We start from the raw sequence: 12,550 nt of genomic DNA, 5'->3' as shown, positions 1-12,550 counted from the left end.
ATTAAAAGACGAGGGCTAGACAGAGGGGGTGTCATACTTACCACAATAATCACAATGATTTTAGTGTTGTATTCCACTCCCCCTGTCTGTGTGATATCCACCTGTTGCCTCATGTCATACAGCTCATTTTAAACTCCTTATCCTTAATGGGAATTCTGGGACTACTACAATTAATAATAATGATTAATAAATAATGCTAATAATCAGCTATACTCAGAGAGAGCCTGATCCTGTAATCTTTGCACACACACAATTTCCGCTGGTGCGTTGCCAATGTAGGTTTTGAGTGCTTAGATAATGCAGGGTCAAGCCCATTGTACAGTGCTTAAATGTTCTGAGTTCTTTACAATCACTCGTTCATATTCACGGAGTTGTTTCTCAGTATCCAGAGTGGAACTGGTTGGTGAAACACAGTTATGCATTTTGAAAACAAGTGACTATCATGCTTAGATCACACACACACACACACAATCAGGTATTAGCTTTGTAAGAGATTAACTATATTAGGAAAAACCTGAGCATCACCTGGTTAATAGAACACAAGTAACTTACTTAGATATAAATTATCTGTGTTGGTAGTTCGTAATTGGCTGAAGTCTTGAAAAGAGGTAGAATCTTTTGGTTCAGTAATTGAGTCTTTATAGTATCACAGCAAGCATTGTCTCATAAGCTGAAAAAGAAAGAGATCACTAATAAACACCCTTGGATAAATGCATTGATGCTACCAAAGAGGAATCGGAGTCCATGTGGAGCAGCCACGACTGTCATGTACAAGTGCTGTGTTAAGGAAAGCAAAGTTCTGGACTACAGGAAGCTACAGCCTGCAGCCAAAACCAGAGACTGGTTCCTGTTGTGTTAGAGTTATATAATTGTTAAACACAAGTAACTTAAGTGCTTAATACCAGCTCTCTATGCCTTACTGAGATGGACAATACTGGGGCTAACTTAGGACCGCTTTCCCCGATCTGGTATCTAGATGTTCTTAGCTTACAAAAAGTAAAATGACTCTAGTCAGTATGGCCTCTCTTTTTGTATGGTTCTGATGGCCGATCTTGAGTTTGATCTCACATCTGAAAGACAGTCACTGAGCAAACAGTGTATCTTCTCTGCAACCCAAGGGGCTTTATGACTCAGAATTTCAAATAGTAACCAGGGATATGCTGGCAATGGCAGTGTCAAGGTTCCTGCCCCACTCTGAACTCTAGGGTACAGATGTGGGGGCCTGCATGAAAAACCCCCTAAGCTTATTTTTACCAGTTTAGGTTAAAACTTCCCCAAGGTACAAACTATTTTACCTTTTGCCCCTGGACTTTATTGCTGCCACCACCAAGCGTCTAATAAATATATAACAGGGAAAGAGCCCGCTTGGAAACATCTTTTCCCCCAAAATCCTCCCAAACCCTACACCCCCTTTCCTGGGGAAGGCTTGATAACAATCCTCACCAATTTGCATAGGTGAACACAGACCCAAACCCTTGGATCTTAAGAACAATGAAAAAGCAATCAGGTTCTTAAAAGAAGAATTTTAATTGAAGAAAAAGTAAAAGAATCACCTCTGTAAAATCAGGATGGTAAATACCTTACAGGGTAATCAGATTCAAAACACAGAGAACCCCTCTAGGCAAAACCTTAAGTTACAAAAAGACACAAAAACAGGAATATACATTCCATTCAGCACAACTTATTTTATCAGCCATTTAAACAAAACAGAATCTAACACATATCTAACTAGATTGCTTATTAGCCCTTTACAGGAGTTCTGAACTGCATTCCTGCTCTGGTCCCGGCAAAAGCAACACACGGACAGAGAGAACCTTTGTTTCTCCCCCCACTCCAGCTTTGAAAGTATCTTGTCTCCTCATTGGTCATTTTGGTCAGGTGCCAGCGAGGTTATCCTAGCTTCTTAACCCTTTACCGGTGAAAGGGTTTTTCCTCTGGCCAGGAGGGATTTAAAGGTGTTTACCCTTCCCCTTATATTTATGACAGGCACATTGAGTGTTTGAATGGTAGTTCTATCAAACTGTTGCTAAATAAATTAACATAAACCATTAGCCAGTATATACATCTGCTGAAACAATACAAACACAGCTCAATGGTCAGTCTGATGCTTCCTTAGTTTAGAGCTTTTCTCTAAAAGAAAACTACATATTTTATTGCTTGCAAAATATCCCCAATATAGCCCTCAGTTTGTACTACCCGGATCCATATTCTGATTGTTTTATAACCTTATTTTATAAGTTCGTAGTTATAGCATACTTTAAAAGCCACATGAGTAGTACATGTTCTTTTCTTCCCAGTCTAAAACTTCGTAGATATGGAAGTTGTAGGAAGTTGTATGGAAATTTAACTCTTGTTCACCAAGGTAATGGAAGTTTTGCCTGAGTGAGGACCATATAAAACAAACTGAGTAAGGACTTCAGAATTTGGCCCTGTATATATTCACCACTGACCATGGATATTTCTTGTGTACTTTTAAGCATGTATTAATTCAGTTTAACATTTCAGTCAACATCTCTATGTCCAGTGAACTATCCATGTGTGCCAGAACAGACAGTGGTACTGCTCATCTGCCACAAGCTCTTTGTTCTTCTGCTTTTTCTTTGTATCACATTTCTTCACATGACATTATCTTTTCCCAAAAAACAATTTAAAGGGCATGAATTCAGCAACATTCTATGAATATCAATTTATTTGCATATATTCTCTCATCACCAATTATTTTAATATTATAGTTATTAATCTGTGACATGTTGTAAGGTTTCCTTATAACAGGATTTTCTTTGGGAGCTGACATTTCTTTTAATTCAAAGGTATCTTTACACCTTTCTGATTCTCTGTAGGATTATTCTGATAATGATACAATTAAGTCTCATTTACATTAATAGTATAAGTTGTGTTCTGGACACTTATTCCAACTTAAGCAGTGGGACATTAGATCCAAAGCTTGGGGATGTTTGGATCCATCTGCAGCTCCAAACTCTGTGGTTTGAGCCCTTCTACTAAAATGCAGATTTGGTGTGAAATCCTGACCTCATTTAAGTCAATGGGAGTTTTGCTGCCAACTTCAGTGGGGCCAGGATTTCACTTTTAGAGTATATTAACTTGTCTCTGAGATATAGAGTTTGCTCTGGACCTACAGGGATTTTACCCTTTCCCTAGAGCAATGAGAATGGAATCATCATTAGGTGATCATAGCCAGCATGATCAATATCTTGTCATTACAGGTGATCTGGGGATGGACGATCCTTCCCAACTTCTGTGTTTCTATTCAGCCTATTTAATCTTTTCTACCCACCTATTACAAAATTCACTTTTCAGGTATACAAATTTTAGTTGTAAGGTGAGGAAGCAATGGGCTAAATCATCCCTGGCCTTTGCACAGTTGTGGAAGGACAGTAATTAGTCTACTCTCTACCTCACAAAAAAACTAGGAAGATCCTGTCCTGGGGAGCTGCAAGGACTGCTCTATCTGGGTGCCTTTGGGGATGTAAATAGCCCCAGCGCGCCATTGCTGTGCTACCCCTCTGTCCCTGCCTGTGAAGCTGTCCAAAGGCTCCAGTAGGGCAAGCTGCACCATCCAAATGGATGGTATAGCCTGCAAACTTTGTGTGCCAGGGAGCTGGAAGAAGTGTTGTGCTTCCTTGTATAGGCCAGCAGCAGATTACTCCAAGCAAGGGGAAAGCTGAAGGAAATTGGGCCTAGGATGGGTGACTGAGGCAAAATAGGGCTAATCCTGGGATTGTGCAGGGTTGTGCCTTCAGGTACAATCTTGGCCAGAAAAAGCATTGTATTGGTTTGCTTGCTTGTTTTAATACTGTATTTCAACATTTATTTTCATCCCAAATCATGACAAAGAGTTGACATTTTTTGTAGAATGGAAAGTTCTGAAAAATTTTGATTCAGAAATGTTAAAATGTTATTGCACTGTATCTTCTGTGGTGCCTCATGGTAGTTGTAGTTCTGGTGCTTCATGGCCCCTTCCTTTCTATGGGCCAGGCTTCCTGGCTGCATTATTTTTCCCCTGATGCACCATGGCAGTTAAAGAAGATGGGAGACCACAGTGCATCATGGGAGATGTAGTCCAACCAGGAAGCCTAGCTCATAGGGTATGTCTACCAGGCAACTAGACACCCGCGGCTGCCAACCAACTTGGGTTCATGGAGCTCAGGCTGTGGGTCTGTTTCGTTGCTGTGCAGATATCTGGGCTCACACTAGAGCCCAGGCTCCAGCCCTACCCTGGAAGTCTACACAGCAATGAAACGGCCCCACAGCCTATGCCCCAGGAACCCAAGTCTGCCGGCATGGGCCAGCCATGGGTTTTTCTTTTCTGTGTAGACACACACATAGAGGAGAATGGGGCATGAGACACCTAAATTACAACTCTCAGGAGGCTTCATGGCAGTACAAGTTGACACAGATTAATATCTAACTGACCAAAAATTGTTTTGATTCAATTCAACAAACTGAAATATTTAAATTCAGGTTGACCCTACCCAAAACAAAAGATGTAATTTCAATTTTCCCATCTGAAAAGAATCAGGAAATTACATCAAAATCAAAATTTACCTGTGGAAAAATTTGAAGAAGTTACATTTTCTATCAAAAACATTTTTAATGGAAAACTCCTGAACCGTTCTATCAACTACCACTCCGAGATCAATAGAAATGCACAAGATTTAAGCATGAACACACGGGTCATTTAAAGTCACACTTCTTTCCCCTCTTACTTTATCTTAGTTCTTCTGGGATTTACAGCACCATCTTGAACCCACATAATCTTTTTGGCTCTCCTTCTGAACTGTTGATAATACAATATATATGACTCTGATTAAATAAATCACTTTGCCCTGTTAACCACACCTAGAAGACTGAAATCTCCATTACAGTGGATGAGCTCTGCCGCAAGGATCACAGCAAAACAAATCCTTGAAAGCTACCCTGGTGGCACTACATATTTCACACAAAAAGTACTCTGGGGGCAATAGCACAATGGAAAGAGAGCTGACCTTTATCACAAAACTGCTTCAGTACACAGGATATGAATTGGTGAGAAGCAACAGGATACCTCAAAAAAACTTCAGAGTCCAGGTTCAGGGAGATAAGCCCCCCAAAATGTAAAGACTTATTTATCGTTTCCACATTTTTCAAGTCAATAGACTTCTGAATGCACAAGAATTGCAGGTTTGGGACTTGAGTTTGCACAGTTTGGCTGGAAATTTCACAAGTACAGGTTCTCTCTCATGTCTGAGAGTGGTCTCTTTTTACTTGGGTCACAAACAATGAAGGCCCCATCCTGTACAGTTGCTGTTGGGAGAAGTTCAGGTATTCCCAACTTCTGTCAGTTGCAGGCCTGTTGGGCCCATGCCGTGCATTTCAGGAGGCACTCAGCATCTTTAATATTTGGTCCTGAGGGAACAGCTATAATTTCTGAGAGAGCATTTATTTATTTTGAGGTTGATCTGCATGATTCTCTTCAACTGGCCTTTCAAAATTTCCCTAGAAAATAGCTACATCTCCCTGAACTACTATGGAGATCAAAGTTCTACCTACTATAATTCCTGACACAGCTCACTAACCTTTCTGTCTGTGTGCCTCCCTCTCTCCCCCTACCATTTCCTAAACACTATCTGCATACTTCAGTGCCCTAATTCACTAACAAACCCAACCTGGTAGATAGAATGCCAGGTATATAAGTGCATGTCATTGTGCCTCTCACCTCCAGAGTACCTCCCAGTGTCCAGGTGCAGTGTTACAGGGATTTTCTTAGCCTAACACTCCTTTCAGTTATCCTAGTGCCACAACAGTCTGACAATGTATGTGGCCTAGCCCTCCAGCCAGGTCACTGCTCAGTCCATTCCCCTTTCTGGGGGTTAACAGAAAATAGAAAACTCAAAATCTAATGACTTTTAAGATCATCTCTGGCCTCTGCCTGGCACTTGCTTAGCTTCTTTTATTCTTGACACCCATTTTTCTCCTCTTGTGGGAGAGCTAGGGGAACCAAGGGTCCACACCTCCTCTCGGTTCCAGCCCCAGGACCCATTTTAGGTGGCTAAGGACCATTCCTTCAATCCCTCCACCATTTTCTCTGGGCTGCTCCTACTTTCAGCTCGCTCACCATCCTCTTCACAAGACCTGCAGACTCTGCTGTGCCTGCCTCAACTTTGCAGCTCCTCACTATACCACCTGGGACCAGCTAAAGAAGCATTTCCTAAAATCCAGTCTCAGTTCTTCCCAGTAGCAGCTGAATTGTACTGCTAGCAGCTCTCTGCCCTTTGCTTTAAAACAATCAGTATCTCTCTCCTGTAAACATGAATTCCCCTTCAGTTCTCTTTCTGGGACTGGGGTTGTATCCGAGGCCCCATTGGCTTAGAGGAATCAGTTAAAAGGCTTTTGCCAGCTCCCGTCCGCTGAACATACTTCCCAGTTAGCCTCCCACTCTAGAGGGTTCAGCTGGCCAGCCTTCCGCTGTCAGTATCTGTCTGCGGTGATAGAGGAGGCAGCCTTTATGCTGCTCCCCTTTTCCCAACCTTTTCCCAATTGGTTGGGTGAGAGGGGAGCCTTGCCCTGCCTTCTCAGCAAGGTTTCAGGCCCTTGGAGGTACAGCCTCCAAATTCCTTTCTTAATCATCATTCATTCCCAGGATCCTTAGGTCTCTATATGTATCTGTTGAACCCTTCCCAATCTTTAAAGGGCCAAGCCAAGTGGTGGGGGAGGCTGACAACTAGGCACTACTGCCTTCCATGGCAGACTACCCCATCACAGTGCAATATTACCAAAAATGTGTTCTACTTGAGCTTCATTAGTCTCCAGAGATTCAACAGAGATCTATGGGCATGTGTCACCATCATATATCATCTGCTGTTGAGGCCCAACCATGCTCCACTAGAGATAATGAAGTCTTGTTATTGGCTTCAGTGGGAGCAAGAAAGAACTGTATTTCTATGCTGTTTTGACTCTGGGTGGCAACGTTTACTAGGCATAAACAAGACGCCCCCAGGGCTTAGCTTGGGCTGGCCCTACAGGTCATACAGAGCTTGGTTATTATAGAAGCTTCTATTACGGTTTGAAATTTAAGATTGTAACTCATTTCTGTATATATGTTTACCTGTTTTAACCTTGCTAATAACTCATTTCCATTTCCTGTTTAATAAATCTTCATCTAATTTATTTTAGGATGGCTATAAGTATTACGTTCGCTATAAAGATCTAAGGGGCAATTGACCTGGGGTAAGTGACTGGTCCTTTGGAACTGGGAGTAACTTAAATATTGTTGCGATTCTTGATGGAAGGACCATCTATCACAAAGATACGCTCAGCTGGTAATGAGAGAGATCAGAGTCCCCAAGGGGACTATCCGTGATTCCATATTTAGGCTGATATAGTGCCTGGGGAGTTTACACTTGGCGTTAAGTGGTTGTTGAAATCTAAGTACAGAACTCAAACAATTTGGGGATTGTTCCCTGCTACCTAACAGCCTGCCCGGAGGTTGGCACTCACACTCTTGAGTCACTTCAGGCAGCAGGATATCTGAAGAAGAGCTCTGTGTAAGCTCGAATGCTTGTTTCTCTCACAAACAGAAGTTAATCCAATAAAAGATATTACCTCACCCACCTTGTGTCTCTAGTATCCTGGGACCAACACAGCTACAATGACACCGCATCCTAGGTACGATCAAGGTCAGTCACTGTATGGCATTTACATTATATATACATATAAAAGTTAAATTTCTTTAGTTTTTAGATTTTTTCCTGAGTATATCATTAGATATTGTATTATATACTATACAACCTATGCTTGACATAATAGCCTTTTGCCAGCTTGACCAAGCAGTATCTGGTTGCCTTACAATTAGAACATTACAACACATCAACATTTTATCTTAATAGTGTATGTTTGAAACTCTAGAAGAATTGTTTCTAGTCCCTAGCTTGTATGTACTGAGTATGTGAAGTTCATTCACAACTTATTGCCACCAGACACCTCGTTGAACTTATTTTCTATTTACCTTAAAAAGCAGTAAGAAGAGCACCACGCATTTTTAGATATTCATAAAACATACATATATATGGAGACAAACTTAGGCAATACATTTATAGCTATAACTATTTCTGATTATTATTGCCTAAATTTGCTTCCAATTACAGTATGCATGTTATTTTTATGTACACATTGACAAAATATCAACAACAGAATTGTGGTTTCTTTAAATTCTGTTTCTGGTTGATAAGGTTATTTTTTAAACTCACTTATAGTTTATTAGGGCGTGCCAGGAAATTTCTGAGCAGAGAGAAAGAACGGATACCACCTACCTGGTCTCTAATTCAACAGACCCATTCTGAAGCACAAAGCAAAGCAACAAAAACGCTAAAATCAAGGACTGAGATTATTAAATGCAGATAGGAGACATACATATACATGTATCTTACTTGAGGGGGGAGGGGTCCCCCGCAAACAACACTGAACAGAAAGCCCTATAGATTAAACATATTAATAACATCTAAAACAGCATACACATTTCAACAACTGAGGACAGCATAGGCTCAAAGTATCGTGATAACTTTATACATTTATTTTCAGTAGAGTAGAATGACGTGTTATCTATCCTTCTGCCCATTTGTTGCAGAATCCAATGTAAATTAAAGGCTTGAGCTCTGCATATGGCCCCACTGGAGTCTTTGGGATTTTAGCCATTGAATTTAATGGCAACAGGATTACACCTTTGATTTGCAATCTTTTCTTGGACAAAATTCCCATTGAAGTAAATGTTGTCTCACTAAGAACTGCAAGAGAAGGCCCTTTATTTGATGTTCTGCGTGAAATAGAGGCAAACACAAACAGGTTTAAATTTACAGGCAACACAATTGACCTGATCCTGAATTGCTTCTGCATCCATTGTCTTTAACAGGAGTTATGCATGCGTAAGGTGGCTCCTACTTTTCACTATTTAGTACTTTCCATTTTCCTTGTCAGTATACAAAGTTACCTCATTTAGCTTTCATTCTGAGTTGCTCAGCTTTTGCAGTTTGCTAATTTTCCATTAAAAAAATCCTACTGCTTTTCCTGGAGGATAGGTTCACTTTAAGAATGTCACATATAGAAACAAAATAGATTTTTTTTCTTATTAAGAAGATACAGAAGAGAAACATCTGGTTTTATTTGTAAAGGTCTACATGGTTGTCCAGAACTGTGGCAGTTGGATTGGCAGCCTATTAATTTTTGCATAAGGCTGTCACACATACACACGCATAAACCAAAACATTGGGATTGTTCTATCTCTGCATGAATAAATACAAAACAAGAGGCACACACTAACCTGTGCAAACTTAGCTTTAAAAAATGCAAATGTCTCTTGTGCTTCCAATTTACTTTTCTAAAATAAAATAGGCTGGATATTTAAAATTAATTAGCTGAACTCTAAGGCGAAGTAACAAACTGTTGAATTAATCCAAGCATTTATCTTCTTGGATTTATTAAGCATGATGCTACAAGGACAAAGAATGTTACTTACAGCCAGTTGGTGAGATTCCTTCTCCACTCCCTCTTTCTCTGCTCCCCTGTGACAGTTATAAAGCACAGAGGATGCTGTTGTCAGTTTATATAGGCAGAGTAACCACTTCCCCTTAGCCTATCAGAGCCAAGTGCTTTGCATTTAACATTCAGCAGCAGCAGCATCTCCCCCCTCCCTCTCCCATACTCCATCCTAAATATATTTAGAAAAAAATGATCTGTCTAAAAAGCAAACCCATGCAGCTGAGCAACTACTGTTGACTGGATTTGGTATTGGGGAGGCGCTATAATTATTTGTCAAGACACTGGCAGTCTCTAAACAAATTCTCTCTCTCTCTCTCACACACACACACACACTCTTCTAGAATAATTACGCCAGTCATGGAAGCAATGCTAGTGTAAAAGACAGTGGTTTTGACCACTTATGTAGAACATTGCAATACTCTTTTTTAAGGGCAGGTAGCCAAAGATAGAGTATTATGCATGTAACTGTGGACTACAAAGCTATACACACATGGGATTACCATGGTGATATATTAACTTTAAGATACGTGTTTCTAGCTTTTCCACAGTTTCCCAGTGTTTATTTTTATTACGCATGTTTTTTGAAAGCTCTAACACATTTTCAACAAGAAAAATGTTTTTTTCTTACCATAATTTAAAAGGGCCCCTTTATTCTCCTACAGACCTTTTTTCTGTAATGTTCTGTTCCGCAGAACACAGGGAATTGATGGTCGATGTTTTTTAGTTTGCTTTCAAGAAGGCTCTGGACCCCTCACAGTCACGATCTGCTCATTGTTAGATACAAGACCATTATGTCGGATCTAACACAACCAATTCTCGTGCTGTTGACCAGGGCATTTGCATCTTACAGTCATTACACTTACAATGAGTAAAAAGGTTGTTTTGAGAGTTGATCACACTTTTAAAAGAGTGATTTCATGGCTATGTCTGTAGCTGTGACCTTTAGCTTAACGAGGACATCTCTTCAATGGTGAAAGATGTTTTTATTTAAAAAACAAACACACACACGTACAAACAAGGCCCAGGATTTTGCTATTGCCTGTGTTTGACTTTGTTTTGGAGATTTTCAGTTCTTGGGATATGATTTCTGCAATGGTCAGATTATGATCACATGCACTCAGGGAGCAAGGCACTCACATGCCCATCGCCGGAGTTGTTTGTAGCAAATGAGCTCCACAGTCAATAGAGCTACAGCTGTGATGAATTTGGTCCAATATAAATCGTCGGTGTTTTCAAAATTTATTCTTTAAATTCAATGGAAACAGGTTTTTGTTCTGGATTTAACTGGTCCCTTAGTGGGTTAGAAAATCAAATGCAACAGCCTTGCGCTAAGTGCACAAGAAGCAAAAAATAAAGCTGTCTAAAGCAAAACAGAAAGGCAGCCCAGTCTAATTTGACTATTTTGGCTGTGTGATTTCTAAAAGATAAGCAAACTTCATAAAAGGTTAAACTGAAATTCTTTATGCTTTAATCACTGGAGTTGTCATAAATATAAAGGGAAGGGTAAACACCAGAGGAAAAACCCTTTCACCTGTAAAGGGTTAAGAAGCTTGGATAACCTCGCTGGCACCTGACCAAAATGACCAATGAGGAGTCAAGATACTTTCAAAGCTGGAGTGGGGGGAGAAACAAAGGTTCTCTCTGTCCGTGAGTTGCTTTTGCCGGGTCCAGAGCAGGAATGCAGGTCAGAACTCCTGTAAAGGGCTAATAAGCAATCTAGTTAGATATGCGTTAGATTCCGTTTTGTTTAAATGGCCGATAAAATAAATTGTGCTGAATGGAATGTATATTCCAGTTTTTGTGTCATTTTGTAACTTAAGGTTTTGCCTAGAGGGGTTCTCTGTGTTTTGAATCTGATTACCGTGTAAGGTACTTACCATCCTGATTTTACAGAGGTGATTCTTTTACTTTTTCTTCAATTAAAATTCTTCTTTTAAGAACCTGATTGCTTTTTCATTGTTCTTAAGATCCAAGGGTTTGGGTCTGTGTTCACGTATGCAAATTGGTGAGGATTTTTTATCAAGCCTTCCCCAGGAAAGGGGGTGTAGGGTTTGGGAAGATTTTGGGGGGAAAGACATTTCCAAGTGGGCTCTTTCCCTGTTATATATTTGTTAGACACTTGGTGGTGGTAGCAATAAAGTCCAGGGGCAAAAGGTAAAATAGTTTGTACCTTGGGGAAGTTTTAACCTAAGCTGGTAAAAATAAGGTTTTTCATGCAGGTCCCCACATCTTTACCCTAGAGTTCAGAGTGGGGAAGGAACCTTGACAGAGGTGTTCTATCTTGTTTTAATTATTAGAGGTGTTTTATCTTGACTGTATCCCTTTAACTTGCCTTGTACAGCACTGTGACCTGAAGAAAGTATTATCAACCTCTAGGTCAGGAACTGAAATATTAGATTATATTCCACAGAGGAGACAGGATGTGGACAATTGGAGGTGCAATAAGTTAGATAGAGAAAGGGGAATTAAATACCACTCTGGAAGAAGAATAAATCACAAGATCTAAGCATGGCCACACTGGTCATTTAAACTCATGCTCCACTATAGTTCCCTCATAATTCTAATAGCTCTTATGGGATTTCCAGCTCCTTTTTTTTGCGCACCTCACCTTTCATAATTCTCCTCTCCAACTGTTGACAGAACATATGACTAAGGCTGTTTAATAAATTTTTGCTGTGGTAGCCACAATCAAAGAGTACTGAATTCTTTATTACACTAAATCAGTTCAGCTGCGAGTACTCCAGCAGTGTAAGTTCATTCAAGTCATCCTAGCAATATTGGCTATTTCACCAGAAAAACTTCTTATGTCATCACAACACACTGACTAGACAGCTCACCTTTATCAGAAACCTGTTTCTAAACATAAAATATGAGTGAGTCAGAAGTGGCAGGTAATCTTAAAAGGTTCAAAGTTCAGGATCAGTTTGAGTAAACACCCATAGCATCTGATAGAAGCAGTTTGAGCACATTATTGCACACTCAAAGTTACATCCCTCTTCTGGCAAGAAGTGGCGCTATA

General features: G+C 40.2%; 1 protein-coding gene across 3 annotated transcripts in view; it reads right to left on the bottom strand.

The window, feature by feature from the left end:
- DDC (dopa decarboxylase) overlaps positions 1 to 12,550 on the bottom strand; it is a 120,366-nt gene that overhangs the window by 97,453 nt on the left and 10,363 nt on the right. For 2 of the 3 annotated variants that reach the window (XM_048839254.2, XM_075125574.1), the window contains exons 2-3: positions 9,509 to 9,554; positions 553 to 670 (exon numbers count right to left, since the gene is read on the bottom strand). The gene's annotated coding sequence lies outside the window, so the exon portion shown is untranslated. The remainder of the gene's footprint in view (positions 1 to 552; positions 671 to 9,508; positions 9,555 to 12,550) is intronic. The other variant, XM_048839256.2, reaches the window with a different exon arrangement.

This window comes from Caretta caretta, chromosome 2 (assembly GCF_965140235.1).
Source record: "Caretta caretta isolate rCarCar2 chromosome 2, rCarCar1.hap1, whole genome shotgun sequence".
NCBI lineage: Eukaryota > Metazoa > Chordata > Testudines > Cheloniidae > Caretta > Caretta caretta.
Note: the sequence above shows the minus strand (reverse complement) of the source record. Positions and strands in the feature narration are given on the sequence as shown.